General features: G+C 40.7%; 1 protein-coding gene and 1 non-coding gene across 16 annotated transcripts in view; both read left to right on the top strand.

Annotated features, from left to right (window-relative positions):
* DACH2 (dachshund family transcription factor 2) overlaps positions 1-16,552 on the top strand; it is a 264,998-nt gene that overhangs the window by 20,723 nt on the left and 227,723 nt on the right. The gene's annotated exons all lie outside the window — the stretch shown is intronic.
* On the top strand, positions 12,007-12,116 carry MIR1462 (microRNA 1462). The gene has a single exon (NR_035028.1). It is a non-coding gene; the product is annotated as a microRNA 1462 (primary transcript).

Below are 16,552 nucleotides of genomic sequence, written 5' to 3'. Positions count from 1 at the left end.
GCTGCTGAGGTGCTTGATCTTTCCACAAGTCAATGAGATTCAGCTCTTCAGGGGTGTCTGGTGCTGCTTTTAAATGTTTAACTTCAGGGTGCTTCATCCACAGCTGTATGGGTTCGACATGTGTGGATCCAGTGGTAGCAGGAAAAGTATAATTCTTCAGGACTGGATCTGCAAAACCAGAATCATCAGTAGGAAGCCACTTAAATTAGTGGAAAGACCGTACTGAAAACAGAGGGTGCTTTCAGCCCTAAGTATCTGGAGGTCGTAATAACTTGTCAATCCAAGTAAGCACCTTCTGTCACCCTGCTTCTGCAGCTGAAGTCTCTCTTGGAAATAGCTACTGATCTAACTTAAAAACCAACCAGAAAATGGAATGACATCAGAATGATGTAAGCTTCTGGAGTAGATGCTGGCATCCACTGCTGCACAGTGCCCCGAGGTGCTATGGCACAGTACTGGCTGAGCAGATGGGGCAGCTCACCACTTCTGGCAGGGAAAGTTCAGGCTCCTTCCAGCTTGTGCATTCCCAGTCCATCCTGCCCTGTTCTCATGACCCCTCAGTGATCACAGCTGCTTAACAAGTGTGGGAGGAAACTTAACAAAAGCATCAGGTACTAAGTAGTCTTCTACAGGTTTTTTTAATTGAATAAGCTGAGCAAACAGATGGAGAAGCACTGTAGTGCAAAGGAAGGGGCACATGTGAGCACAGCTGCAGCCATGTTTTGAGCCCTCAGTTGTGGAGATGCCAGGTTCGGTTCCTAAGTTGAGCACAGCTATGTTCCCAGCACTGTGCCAGCAGCAGGCTGCCATTGGTCTTGTTCTCCACAGGTAAAAAACACGTTAAACCTCTTCTGAAGTAAACATTCCAGATGCTGTTTTTTCAGAACCCAGTATTCCAAAGCACGTGGGAGTGGGGTACACAGAACACACTTTATAGACTGAACAGCCTTGTGTCATCGTGTTTGACCATCAGCTCACATCTAATTTAGCATGAGTGACTTTTTGGTTAGAAACAATATAAGAAGGTGCTGTGTCCTGCAGAAGGGAGTAGGTTTGTTATGGTTTTTGTTCCTTTGAATCAGTGCAGAATTGATCTTGCTGGATGCTATGGAATGCAGCTAATGGAAGTATCTGCTTTAAGATTTGCAAAACTGAGGTTGCATTTGATTTTGGTGATCAAAGAACTTAGATTTGTGTAGCTTAGCAGAAGCACAGTATGCCTAGATAAAATAGCATGGCATGGTCTGTTGCTTGATGCATGGTTCTTTTATTTGTGTGTATGATACATGTATACAAACATACGTGTCTGCATGATATAACTAACAATTTTAAAGAAGATTTCTGTAAAGTGTTATGAAGACTTATTTGCCTTTGTGATTTTGTTTCAGTCATCTCAGCATTTCTCTGCAGTGTTAATTGTCAGTAGGGCACTGTATGTTGAACTGCTGAAGTAATTTTATGAATTTCAGATCTCAGATTTCAGGTACTTGACGAAAGGAGTGAAGATCAGAAAGATCAGAGATCTACAGGTTTGTATGAAAATCTAATGGTTTTTGAGGCAAGATGCATATTTCTGTGGCTGCTTTTGAAAACTAAAGCCTGAGTCATGAAATGAAAAGTGAGGTTTGATGCATCTGGGAAACAAAATCTAGACACAGTCCTCAGGGACTGAAAATACAGTAGTAGAGAAAGCTCAACTTGGTAGAAATCTATAGGATAGAAAGTCTGTATTATTGTTGGGTGATGGTGAAAAGTCCCTGTCGTTTTCTCTGGATTCTCTCCTGTGTATTCATGATAACGGTTGCTTAAATTTTATAATAAATTAAAAAGTAACTTTTCTCTCTGCTCTTCTGAAAGCACTAACAAGCCATATGCGTGGGTTTTCTTCTTTTTCAACCTCTATTTTACCAAAGAATTTAACTGTAAAGTGTATAATAAATTCAGTCCATAAATCCTTCTCCCAAATTATTGTTTTAAAATGTTTTGCTTCTTTATTATGAGCAAACTCAAATGGAATTAAAAGAAGCCAAACAAATTCAACTTCCCAAATCTGTGGCTCGATAGAAATTGACTTTCACTCATTTTTAAGCTACAAATCACAGATTCATTTTTAGAACAGGTAGATTATTTTTCCAAGTAAAATCTGATTTTGTTGTTTGTAGTTTTGTGGATATCCCAACATAATTACCACTGCACAGATGATGTAGACTGGAAAGGATTTCAATCTGGAATGCGCATTTTCTCTTTGTGGTGAGAAAGAGAAATAGGCAACTACCGTCTCATCATTTATATATCACAATTCAGTGTCTCAGAGCCTTGGGCTATTATTTCAAAATCCAATATATTCAAACTTTGGCCTCAGAGAGCAGTAGGATCAGTACACAAGAACAATAGAGTGATAAATATAGATTTTTCATTAAGGAAAAGACTATATCCTGTCATGTTTGAATCAGTGTTCAAAAGAGCATCTGAGAATTCATAGCCTCCTATAGGCTTTAGCTTTATTTTTGCTGAAAAAATGGACTTAGAAGTCTTTTCATGTTAGAAATAAAATTTTAATATATGCCAAAGGAGAGCTCCGCTGACCCTGTGACAGTAATTTAATGCAAGTCAATTTTAAGCCATGCATAATTACAGGCGCAGTGTGGAGCGCTGCTCATTTTTAAGGATGGTTTGTGCAAAGTGACACAGATCCAGTTGCAGTGCAGCTGGCTAACTGGGATAGGCTTTGGTTTCCTGAGCTGGATTGCCTTTCTTTACTGAGTTCTCTGCTACACGAGAAACCTGTTTTGGTAGTCAGCGTACACGCCGCGTGCTTCTCCTTGTTGCAGCATAGAAACTATGGATTTATAGTACTGCAGCTAGGTTAATGGCTGGATAGAATATGCTTTTAGGCATATAGTGTATAAATATGCTTTCCTATGTGTAAGTATGTCACCCTCACATAAGGGGGTATATCTGATGAAGATCTCGGAATTGCTGAACTTGGAGCCTTTAATGCATGTTATGTTCTGGGAGGTTCTTTCAGACTTCAGAAATTGTTTTCCTTCTCAATTTAGACAGATTTTCACTCAATTTGTTTGAATAGAGCAGCTGTGATAGTGTACAAACAATCAAGATTTATACTGAAAAGTAGTTTTTGTGCTCTTTGTTGTAGTCTCAAGGAAACAATTTGTTCTCACTTTGAAAGCAGCAGCCTTAGGCGTGTGTGCTGTCCGGTAACCCGACGGTGAGAATTTTTGGTTTCTGCAGTGAAGGAGGCCTATGACTTTGGCTGGCTATGGATGCCACAGAAAGGTAATTCATTCCATGTTTATGGATATCTATATAAACACGTCAAATATGAAAACAACAATGCATATTAGGAAAGTTTTGGTACGTACTTTGTACATAGGCAGCCATTATGTATTGCTGCTGTTCTGTTTTTGAGGTTTATCAGAGGAGACTGTGTTTGATTTGGTCAGAGGGAGAGTGGAGGTGGAATGATAAACTATGAGTTTTCTTTCTGATGCCTGCCAAGGACATGCTTTATTCTGTATTATTATCAGTGCAAGAATAAAATTACACAAATAGTATTATTTCAGAAGTTTTCTGCTTGCTTTTAGCTAATAGGACTCCAAGTGAATATAGCTTTTCCACCTGCAATCAAATGTAATAAACCTTCACTGCAGAAGTCGGATTCCTGGGGAAAAAAAAAGTTGGAAGCTCACACTTACACCATAAAACCTTGTTTATTGCAACCATCAGTCTTCGAAGATGTGCCCCACAATGGGGTTTGGTAAAGCCATTACAAGGTGCCGTATGAGTTCCATTTGCCTACAGTAAATAGAATGTCAGAAGTGTCAGGGGGAAATAAATATCGGGCTGGTTAAAAGGGAGCAGAGATGGCTCAAAGCATCATTGAGAGGATTGATTTATCTGGCATGCTGTAATGACTGCAGATGTGGATCTGTTATTCTAGATGAGCAATGAATTTGATGAGCTGATAACACAGGGCCAGAGAGGCCTGGTTTTAATTACTGATGAGGAATTTATTTGTGAAGCACTGTGATTTACTGAGGGTTTGTTCTGTTATTGACAGGTGACCTTGGGGCTTTTCTCTTTTGATGAATAAAAAAAGCACTATTTTTTTTAAAAGGAAGATGGTTTTATCAGTGCTGTGAATACAGTGAGGTCACTGTAGATACAGTATTGTCTTTCAAACCATCTTTACATGTAATTATTTTTTTGTAGCAGTTGTTAATCGTCTCTTTGATGGAGGTTGCTGTGTATGCTCCACTTGCTACTTGAGAGAGACTAATTTTGGTGTGGGGAGTTGCTAACAAGAACATGTTGAGTGGAATTTGAGATGAATAACGAAATCAGATTATCCAAATGTGTGTTACGGGGTTGTTCAGCCTTCCAACTACATACCTTACACACCAGTAGTACTGCTGCTGTTCTGATTTTCCTTATAGAGAGGAAAAATAGAAAGAAATTAAAGACTTTTCTTACTCCAAGTAAATATATTCATCACTAGTTTTTAAGCAGTACTGTCTCAGGATAAGTTTTTATCAAGATGCAGCTTTTTGTTGGACAGAATGTTATTGATACGCCCATTACTTTCATACACTGGTTTACAGAACACACTTTCCTTTTTGAATGGTGTATACAGTGGGAATTCTGGTGTTATTATTTTTGCACTTAGGCTCTTAATTTGGGACTGTGGTTGCAAGTTGCAGCATATTTATATCAGGATAAATTGAAGTAGTTTCTATCCAAACTATGTTGAGGTACCATGGATGTTTACTGGTCTGTAGGCGCTATTTACTCATAAATAAGCAACCAAAAAAACCCGCCCACATCCAAAACCAAACCAAAACATAGAAACCCCCCGAAACAGAAATAAAACCAAACCCACTAAATAGGAAGCCACTTTGACCCCAGAATCTTGTGGATAGTTTTTCAATGAATACGTGCAGTAACCTTAGAGTATACCTGGGAGAGGTAGGTAATGAGTCAGGGAGGTGTTTTTCCTTTTTTGTGAGCTTCATAACAGCAGTAGTAGTATGCAGAAATACTTTTACTCCTTAACTGACAATAATATTTTATAGGTAAACTTGTTAACATAATACTTGCATTGAATGTAATTGCTGGAAATGAAGAGACTTTTCTGTCTTACCTGAGCAAACACAATGCTTCATTTGGCCAACATACACCAAAAATCTGTTCAGACTGCTTAGGTGTTCTTATGGAAGGAAAGAAGGATTCTGTAGGCTAACTGGAGAGGAGGTGACAGACAGGCATAGTATCTGTTGTGATCAAGGAGAAACCCTTGAGCAGAGAAATGCCAATTATTCAGAATCTCATGAGGAATGAGTAAGAAGTATGTACTAACAGACAGGTAATGCTGGCTGGGCCTACAAGACTTCTGTGCTGCTAAGTATCTCTGAGAGATAGTAAGAACCAATAAAAGATTGCTAGGCAATGATGTAGAATGGAATAAAGTATTATCAGCTTTGCACATAATAAAACTTAATCTAATATTATGAATTCGCTTTAAAACTATGAAATACCTGTTTTTTTTTTTTTTTACAAATTCCTGTTCTTCAGTTTTTAGTCTTTTTGGGGGTTTGATTGTGCTTACCTTATTAAAAATGCATTAGAAGTGGAGATGGAGGGAAGGTGAGGAGACCTAGGAAGAAAGAAAACATTATTTTTCAAATGAAGGCTGATGTCTTGATATACTGGGGGAAAAAAGAGGAAACAAAGATCATTTGATTAAATCCAGAACAAAACAAATTACCAATCAAGCGACAGGAAAAAAAGTGAAGCTCACAACCCAAAAAAAACCCTCAAAGCAAATGCTTCTCCTCCCCCCTGCCCTGTTCTGTAGTTCACCTCTCTTCCCCCCCCCCCCCCCCCCCCCCCCGCACTCCCTGTGGGCTTCTCCATGGAAGGGGAACAGTTGGCTATTCATGAATGGCATATACCTTGTTAGAAAAACACTGCGTTTAGCTCTAGGGATAGTATTTCAATTAAATGTGTCTGACAATTTTAGTTGTACTTAGGACTTAAAGATTGCAATTAAGCAAACTGCAGTTAATAAGAGTATTAGATAATGCTCTATTTCTACCGATTTTAAGTATCTTTTTATAAAACCAACATGTTGTTCTAAAAACATCTTAAGTTACTGCACCTGTAAAACGGGGTATTTGCTTAAATAACAAGGAAAATCTGTTGTGGAACTCTCTTGTTTGTTCTGAGACTTCTTTGCACATGAGAATATGTGAGCGTGTTTTGCCAGTGCAGATGCCAGGTTAGAGGGTTATGCAGCAGCTTAAACAGTGAGCTTGGACTGCAGAAGGTTCATACCAGAGGTGTTGTGCTTTTTGTTTTATTTGGGTAGTCTGTCTTGATTCAACAGAGAGGTTCATATCTAGTTTACCATTCTTAACACAACCCGGTTAGATTCTCAGTGAATGCCAGCTCTTGTAGATGGCTGTCATTAGTATGTCAACAGAGGCAGCATTAACAACAACTGTTCAATATTTGGTCCCATTTAAGTTCCCTGACGTATCTTGTTCAACTTCTTAGTCAATAATAATATTAAAGTACAGCTGGCTTGTATTTCCTGTGCCCTTGTATCAGGTGTCTTCTGAGTAAAGAATGGCTTCAGGCCTTGGGAAACCTCACAAAGTGGATGACTGTATGCTTCTTTCACTTCAGTTAGAAGTGACAACTCTATTCCTGTGAAGCAGTTGCTTTGCCACGTATAATGGCCACGTATAATGGTACATGACAGATGCATTGAAGGAAATAGGACTCGCGTTCATTTGCGGTGTAGTCAGGAGTTCATAATGGAATCTTAACGTAAGGTAAAGTTGTCCAAGCTTGGAGGTGGAGCCCCTCGTTTGCTATGAAAGCCCTGTTAAACTCTTTATTGTGAAAATGACATCAAGAGACTCACAAGCTTTGTATATTCTGGAGCTGCTGTGGTTCTTCCTTCGGTTCTGTTCACTGTGTGCGGTTACTGTGGGATGCATGGATGAGCACAGTGAAGGCTGGTGAGTTGACAGAGAACCACATGCTTGTAAAATGTCCTAATAGTCCTCTAAGCAAGTTGGAATATTTCTTGGGACTTCCTTGATACTGGGAAAAGATAAGACACATCTTCTGTAATGGTTTCTGAAATGTACGTTGATTAGAAGCCCAAATTTTGGTCTTGGTCTGGCAGGGGACCTGCACCTGCTGAGCGGTTTATTTTTATCATGAACTGCAACAAGTGATGACTACATCTGACAACCTTAAGCCATTACAGTGCTATCTATGGAGTTTGAACTTTCTTTGATAATGCTTCATATGTAGCATCTTAATGTGCAGGATAAGTAGAATTGGTAGAGTTGGAAGTTGTTGCAGCTGTGGGATCAGGCTGAGCTAGGATACTGTGCTTAGAAGGCATATTGCTTATTGCTGCTTTCCCTGAGTGCCAGCCTGTGTTCTGTGCCACTGTAAGCAGCGAGGATGGAAAGAACAAACAGGCAGTTGTAGAGAAACTCTGCTTGTTTAGAGCAGTCTTTTTTTTTTTGTCCCCCTTTTCTCCTGTTCTGTGATAGTTGTGTGTATGAAAACAAAGTTATTTGTTGACAACATGAACTTGTAAATTGGCCTTCCCTATTCCCAGTCACTCTTCTACTTTCTGTCCACACCTGTGATGCAGGCTGTTGGTAGAAGGGAGTGCGTTTCTTAACTCCCCTTTGATCCCCGTGGGGCTGCTTTGTGATTAGCAGCCAGTACTTCCAGCTTCATTGCCTGGGTTTCCCAGAGCCCTCAGCATGGACTGCAACACTTGAGTTCTCAGCTGCTCAATGGAATCTAACAAGAAGCTATCTCTGCAAGAAGGAAGTACACAATGGGATCTGAAAGGACTGTCGATTTGACCGCTTGATTTTCTTTTTTCCTTGGGGTGATTGCTTTGGGAGCCAGATGGCCAACTCAGCCTCACCACTCCTCCATGTTGCTGCTTGCCTGGCAGTGCTCTGAAGGACTCTGCTTTCTGATGAAGTAAAACTTACATTTTTCTCCCTTGCCAAAGTACTATTTAAATTGCTAAAACCCTCTTTTCTTTGTAGTTTGACCTTTTCAGGTGTAGGTGTGTGTGTGTATACAGTGAGTTCTCTATTTGCTAGTCTCTACAAAGGCAATGTTTTCACGTTGAATTTGCATATTGGGCCCTTTGCTGTTGCTGTATGGTACCAGGCAGGATGTAGCATTAGCAGAAGAGCGTCTGTGAGGCAGATGATCAAAATGACCTGTAAATGGAGAAAAGGATTCTGTTAGGGATTATTTTTAAAATGTTTGTTTTTTTTTAATTGATTAGGGCGTGGATTCCATAGGTAGGTTTTTTAATGATTGTATGTAATCATATGCTTAAGCAGTCTAAAGAAGGAAGTTTTTTGTACTTTTGGATGTTTAGCTCTTGTAGACTGAGGTCTTGCCCCAGAACCACTACTGTTAATTGAGATATCTAATGACGAAGTGCAAAGCAGGGTGACTGCAGGACATAATCTGCATAGAAGGTGAAGAGTTGATGTTCAAATAAATATCAGATGTGGGGATAAGTGTTCTTTTACTTTAAAAAATGTATATACCACAGTTTCCTTTTCAGGGAAGTCTTAATTCATCTTGCAGTGTTAACTGTTGGATCACATGACATTATAACAAGACATTTTAATTCAGTGTGATAGTATCTGAAAGGTGCTGTGTGCTTTGAATGTGCCCCAAGATGAGGAGCAGTTCATGCTTCCATTTGCAGAAGATCTCGACTTGCCTATAAAACAAGTAACAATAGTATTGTGTAGGAGAATAGGAGACGGTTCCATAGAAGTTTAATCAGTAAGCACTGCTTGTATAAGTGGAATTTAATCAGATGTGGTTCTGTACGAGAGCTAGTTGTGGTGTATTGGCACTTGAGTTTGAGATCTCTTGCTTCTGTTGAAATCAAAGGTAATTTCTTTTTGCCTGCAATCTTATTCCAGTTCTGTTACTGTTTTACCTACCTGGCAGTATGGGATGTCTGGTTTTTTTTTTCACATGACTTCTGCAGAGGTAGAGACCTGCAGTTAGTGGGTTTTGTCATGATGCTGCACTGGGTTTGTATAGAAGATACACAAGATCGCTTAACACTTCCAAATCTGTCTGTGTTTAGAACAACCAAACAAGCCGTGTCTTACTGGCACTGGTGTGGAGGACAAGGCTAGGGGCTGGCGGGTGGCTGGGGACTTGTCACTGTGACCATTTTTCCGTGTGAAACTTGGTTCTGTGTGAATAGCTGAGTTAATTTAAACTTACGTGGATTAGAACATGTAGTTTGTCATGCAATAGATTGTTCGACTGTCAAGCATCAATAATGCCATTGTAGTGCAAATCACAGCCTGGTGAGAGATCCTCCATGTTTAAGGAAGTTCAGGTTTGGTTTGAACTGAATAATCTTCAAACCGATAGTGGAAAATAGTGACAAGAAGCACTGTAAGTGAATGCAGGCGTATGATACAGCTGGGTTAGAGGTTGTTTGATTCTGTTTATGACATCTGTAAGAGATATGTGCTTAAACATTCCTCCATCTATTTGTCTTCATTTAGATTTTCTTTTGATAGATTTCTGTCACTTTATATCACGTCGATGAATTTGCATTGTGGCAGGTTTTATTTATGTCTGTTTTAAGAAGCATACCTCTAAAATTACTTAGTTTGATGTGGCGTTCATTTACATAATTTGGAAGTGAATCGTAAGATCTGCAGTTTTGCAGAGAAGATCTTTAAAACGCTCATTATTGGCATCGCCACTAACAGCTCAGATGGGGTAAAGCAGCTCTGTTTATAGACACCCTCACACTCAACATAAGATAATGTTCCAAGTTTTTTGTCACCGTGCGAAAAGTCATTTTTGGCTCGTATTGTTGCATTGAATTTCCTTCAGGTTTTTTCGCTGGGGAACAGGCCGGCCTCCTCGGGTCGCTGCCCGCCTGCGGCCGGGTGCTGGCCCAGGTGGAGCCGCACGGAAGTCCTGAAGGCTTCGCAGCTTCCAGCACCGAGCTGTGTTACGATGGGAAAGCGGTGCTCGCTCTTCTGCCAAGTGCGACACTGAACCGAGGAACAGAAATAATACGAAGCGCACGATGTACCAAGTGAGGAGGGAGTTGTCTGCGCAGACAGTTTGTTGACGCTTTGTTGGAAAAGATTTCTCTGATCCGCTCGCTGGGTGGGATCACACGAAAACAGATCTGAATTCCGCAGGGCTCTGCGCGTCCTGTGGGGATGTGCCGCGGTTACGGATCCCGGTCGGAGGCGCGGCTCGTCGGGCGGGGGCCGCCCGGCTGCGCTGCTCCGGCTGAGGGACGGCCGAGTCCGGCGCCTCAGCGCTCCTTTCAGAGCGAAACTCCCGCCCGGCGGCCCGGCCTCCCTGCGGGGTCCCGGAGCGGCTCCGCGTGGATGTTGCTGTGGAGTCTTTTGAATGTGAATGCGAAGCAGTTCGTCTGTCCTTTTGCTTCGCAGGAATTCTCTTTTAAAAAACAAAGCTGTAGCTATGAAGTAGCCTATTGGTCCCAAAACTTATGAAAAGGAGGGGGAGGGGGTGCCGGGACCCATCTTTACAACAACAATCAGCCTTTGTAAGGTTTCATTCCGGGCTAATGGCTGGTGAAATTGTTCTGGGTAGTTAAAATGAAATGAAATGAATTAAAGAACATGAAGGAGAGCAAGCAGAATGGTTTATTGCTTTTCTTTGAAGGCACAATAGCTATACTCGGTCTCTTTTTGTTACTCGTATCTGTGTGGCGGATATTTAAAGTCAGGGTTTTGAATAGCATGATGGCTAAATGAGGGCTATAAATCGAGGGCTATGGTGCAAAATCCCAGTGCTAGCAAGTACTAAAACGCCGTGCCGAAGAGACCGGGATCTAAAATTGTTTTAAACTGATGAATATGCAGACATAAAAGCAAGCAATGTATGCGTTTCCCACCAGAAAACTTCCAAAAAAACACTAATGATCAATTTTTTAAAATGTCAAATAGACATTCAGAACGTGTTAATGCCACTAATTTATGCCGGAATGTTTTCCTAAGTCTGAGCATCCATACTGCGGGTTGAAGTGTGTGAAGCAGGAAGTAGTCAAGTATTTTCAGCAGTGTGAATGTGTCAGAAAGTGAAGTCACGCTATATTGTTCACGAATTTAAAATTGATTTTGGCTAAATTTGTACGAAGTGTTAATTTGCTGATAGTGGCCCCGAAAGTATCTCAAAATGCGGTAATGCAGCTTAGAAAGCGCCCGGTCGGAGGCTGTTGTTACACAGCTGAGAAAATAGCATCATATCAGGTTAGGGTCACGTTTGTGTAAGAAAAACTAACAGGAGGATTTCTATTGTCAACACAGGAGATGAGCAGAACGATAAGGCCGAATTATGCTCTGATCCACCCGTTACAGCAGTGACAAGAGATTAAAGCCGCGGCCAGGAGTTTCATTACTCTTACACATCTTTCACAGAGGCAACACTTGTGAAAGCACTGATACAGGAGGATCAGAAATTTTCGTGAGGTTGTTCTGGCTCTGTGCGTGCAGATACGTGCTGCTGGAAGCGTGCTTAGAACCAAAAAAGATATGTGATGGGTCTTTAAATCGTAGCGTCCTCGGCCTCTGGTCACATAAAGTGAAAGTGGATGTTTGCTAATACGTAATGTAATGTGAAAGGTTTGTATTGTGGTTTTGGAGGGGGGAAAAAGAGCTAAAACATTAGCATAAGAATATAAACTAAACTGAAGAGGTTTTTACAGTGAGTTACTAAAAAAAATGCAAGATTTTTAGAAGGTGAAGAACACTGAATTTGATTATTTTCCATATAAACAAAGTTTGTTAGCAGTATTGGTTTTATTGCCACTCAAACAAAACCCAGTGTCTGGGAAGCTCTTTCTGGGGATTTCTGTAAAACAGTACTTCTTGATTGTATTTGTAGCTGTCTCCATGAGAGACTGGCAGTGCTGAGTGCAGCTCTCTCCCTGGCTTTCCATGACAGGTTGGTACCTCTCATCCTTCCTATCTGTCCTTGTGAGCCCCAGAGTGAGTGCTGCTGTGTCTCTGCTCTGAAGATGCTTCTCTGTTGGCAGCTTTTCTGCTGTGGCAGAGGCTGTAAGTGTGGCTGGATCTGGCTGTGCTTTCTCAGAGCCAGCCTGGCTGCCTTTGTGCTCTGCCCTGCCCGGCTCCTTTGCTTGGTGTTTGCAGGTACAGAACCAGAGCACAAACCCAATCGCCCTTTGGTTGTAGAGGTGACTCAGGCAGCATTTCAATTAGAGCTGAGCTTTCCTTTTATTCACATTCTTTAAACTACAGTCGTAACATTTTTACTCAACATTTTTTTTTCCAGTATTTGTATGTTTGACAGTGACTGTCTTTGGAGATGTACAGATGTAGCAAATCTACCTTTCAATGTACACTTCATTTAGCACGGTCCTTTTTCTTAACGATCTGCTAGTGTACTTTCTCAAGTATGCTACGTTGAGATTGTGTTTGCTTTAATCAAAGTCTCTCTGCTCCACTCAGATTGTATCTGCTCTTAGACATGGACAGTTTGCAGGACGTACCAAATGAGTGACTATGCATAACAGTATCAAATTAAACAAAACTTGAGGTGATCTTTGCTTTTAAATATGATTATCCTTGCAGAAGTTAGTTGAGTTGGCTGCAAAACAGATTCTTTTATTAGGCCAAACATGAGTTGTGTTTTTTGTTTGGGGAAAAAAAAAAGCCTTGATGTTTAGTCCAGCACATGTGGACTGTTGTTAAGATTAACTATGACAAGAATGCCATACTGAAGTGTTTAAGAGGCTTCACTATGACTTCGTTAGCTGTGACAGTTACAGCAGACAGGTAGTGGGCATTAGAACAGGAGCTCTGAGTCAAGTTTCTGGGGTTTCTGGCCTGAGTCACGGGGACAAATAAACTTATCCTTGGCCCAAACCTTTGTCTTTCAGTTCTCATTGCAGCTGAAAGCCATTGCTGATGTTCTGAACATCCAGTGATGAAAACTGGAGCGGTTTCATATTTATGTGCTTCTAAAAAAAGAAATAAAAAGCAATAAAAGCCTTCTACAGATGATCCAGCAACTGGTATCCTAGTACCCACAGTTAGTAGTACCATATACTGTAGTATAGCATCAAACTACAACTGTTTTAAGGAAGTTTTTTATGATAAGGGTGGTGAGGCACTGGCACAGGTTGCTCAGAGAGGTGGTGGGTGGTGCCCCATCCCTGATGACATTGGAGGTCAGACTGGATGGGGCTCTGAGTCCCTGGTGGAGCTGTAGGTGTCCCTGCTCATTTTAGGGGACCTTTAAAAGTCCCACTGCAACTCAGAAGATTCTGTGATTCTGTATTTTCCTTGGGGGAAATAGGCAAGTATTGCTTGATTTTAGGTGTTCGCTTGTTCCTGTATTTTTTCATTCTATACTTTGGAGACTTGTGCAGTTATTGTTTGTTGAGCTTTTCAGCTGATTTTGCACAAACAGTAACATCCCTACCATAATACTTCTCTGACTTTTTTTTGCAGTTTCGCTGTGCTTTCTGTAAGAGTTTAAGGGCTGATAAAAACAGTATGTTGGTCATCCTTGCATCAACATTTTTACACTGTTGCTAATGTTACTGTGAAATTCTGTAATGCAATGAATTCACAGTAATTTAACATGGAATAAAGAACTTACAATATTGATCTTTCTGGGTTATTACATTTGCTTTTAAAGGTAAATGACGCATTAACACCTGAGACTGCAACATTGATCATAACACTGTCACTGTAAAAGCCCTAACTGCTGTCGGTTTGCTTCAGGGTTGATATAAAGAGCAGCCTACCTTTAAATCAGGTGATTAACTTGCTTATCTGTAGTGAAGCTGGAAGAGCGTTTCCACTGAGTTTCAACAAAGGGCAGATTGACAAATTCGGCTTTGGCCACACAATGGGAGTTTGGTTATGATGGTGACATTAATTTTCCAATTGCTGAGCGTTTCTCAAATGGAATTCCTGTGATGAATGCTCTCATCTTCTCCTGGATGTGAAGTTGTGTTCAAAACAGTTCTCAGAAAATACATTTGAGGTGCCTAGGAATGGAGATGCTTCTGGATTTTGTATTTAGGAATGTTACTGTTACCTCTGTGTAAAACTGCCTTGGAAATGTCACAGACTGCCGCTGATCCCTTCTGTGAAGGAGAAAAAGTGACAATTTGAGGGTTTCAGATTTAGTGTTCTTGTGGTAAAAAAAAAGTGTTAAGAAGATAGCATGAAAGTAAGTCCTGTTTCCAGTGTTGTAAGGGCAGTGTGTGTGTCTTTCTGTTGCAGTAATGCTGTTTGCAGGTAGAAAGCTTTGTTGCAGCTTGACTACATCTTTTTGATTGAGAAGTTGTTTCAGTTTTGGTAGTAGGCTCTCATGCTTCTTGAAGTGTTGTTCATAACTTCTGTGGGTTTCAACACAAGGAAGGGTTTGCACGTGGGTCCTGTTTCTGGTTCTTACGTTGCTGATAAAGTACAAGCAATTTTTTGTGTCTGTTGGGGGATGTGAAGACCCATGTAATGATAACTCTTGAGTGTCTCCCATTTCTGCCATTTTTCCTTCTCCTGCTATATTTTCCTTCTTCTTTAATAACTTAAATAGATAATGAATGTAGAGAGTGCTGGCAGGGCAGGGGAAGAAGGGGCCTGACACCTAATGGTGGTGGTAATGCACATTTTGTACAGAAAACATTGATCTAAGATGCTAAAAAACAAGATTGAGGGAAGAAGTTCATGTGATTTGAAAATGGTTAATGAGCACATACAGTGGGGACTTGCAATTCACTCCTCCCTTCCCCCCCCCCCAGCAGTTGCAGTACAGTCCTTGGAGTCCTGAAGGTACCTGACAGCCTTTAATGCTGAGTGCTGATTTTTTTTAATCTAATCATGTAGGGAAGTCTAATAAACTAATAAAGGTCACATGTTCGGTTTTTTCTTTTAACCAGTTTAGCAGAAAGCAGCTGAGAGCTCATTCTCGTGGCTGATCAAAATCATAAACCAAAACACAAAATAAAGGCAAAAGTATAAATTAGTGTTACTGAAAAAATGCTCCCAAGCCAGCTGTGCTTACATACATCAAGTTCACGTTATTAACTACACCATTTCTCCAACCAGTATGTTGTCAGCACAGTGCGTGGAAGCCTTCATCTCTGCCCATTATTTCTTTTCATAAGAATTAAACTAACTTCAGAAAATAAAACTGAGAATGAAGTGCAGAAGATATGCTGCTGAAATTGGTTTCATTCAAAGGCATTTGTTTAAAAAAAAAAAAAAGTGGTGAAACAGCATTTGAGGAGTTTGTTTAAGAAGAGCTGCAGTTTGCTGAGCTGGAGATAAAAAATGTGCATGGAAGATGGCTGCTGTTAGCCCCCCTCCTGGACTGACGGATCAGCCCTGAAGTGGCGTTGGGGCAGGGAGACATCAGCTTTGGTAATGGAGAGATGTCTGCTGGAAAGATTGCTCTATCACCGTGATGGGTTCCTCACATGTTATAAATCTGAGATTGTTCTTTCCTGCCACAGAAATGAGCAGCTCTTTCTCCTTCCTAGGATGAAATGTCGGATAGAGAAAGGAACAGAAATGAAAACGAAAAGTGAGGAAAGTTATCTTTTTAACATAAATCTCATGTGGAAGTGGTATCAGACCCATTAGCCATGTGAAAAACTGCACTCTGCCCATCTTCTACCTACGCGTGGAAAGCAACAAGCATTTTTATGGCATCTCCCCTCTCCCTTCCCTTGTGCTTTTAATCTAGGTGCAGCAGCAATGGCGTGCTCTAAATCTCTGTGTGGAAAGTGAGGTCCAGGGTGCTGACAGCTCAGGGAGCTGCCATCCGTGCTGTAGGGAGAAGTTGGGAAAAGGAGGTCCTGTCATTGCCTTAAGATCACAATAAGGAGTTGACAAACAGAGGTTACTCAGCGTGTCCTGTGGCACTTGCTTGTCTGGTTTCATGCCCTTGCAAAATAGGGGATTTGCCTATGACATTTAATCACTGCCTATAAAAGCTAGGTCTGAATGCAAGGAAACTTCCCCCCCTTCCCTCTTCTTGAGGCCATTGTTGTATCCTTTGTCTAGTATAGATTTCTCTAGTGTTTGATACGAGGAAACTTTGTAATGCATCCTTTTGAATTTGTTCACAGAGCTTTGGTAGTTCTGGAAGTGTTTCTTACAGACAGGTTTTATTGAGTTGATGAAAAAAACCAAACTGCAAGGTTTTTGTTGTGCTGGTGAGTACTTCATATTCCTAAATAAATAAAGATGCATGTTAAACATAAAGCCTATAGAAATTTGGCAATTACGTTCAGTTAGCTTGTCAGCATAGATTTCATGAAAGAGAACAAATGTAGGTGTAATCATTCTGCTAACTTGCAAAGGAAACTTGAAACATAACTTGTTAAATGTAATTCAAACCAGATACAGAAAAGTGGTAGTTAAATACAATGTAACGTGGTTTTCATGGGTAGGTAATGCTAGGATGACTT

This window comes from Gallus gallus, chromosome 4 (assembly GCF_016699485.2).
Source record: "Gallus gallus isolate bGalGal1 chromosome 4, bGalGal1.mat.broiler.GRCg7b, whole genome shotgun sequence".
NCBI classification, from domain to species: domain Eukaryota; kingdom Metazoa; phylum Chordata; class Aves; order Galliformes; family Phasianidae; genus Gallus; species Gallus gallus.
This window is presented reverse-complemented; position numbering and strand designations above follow the sequence as displayed.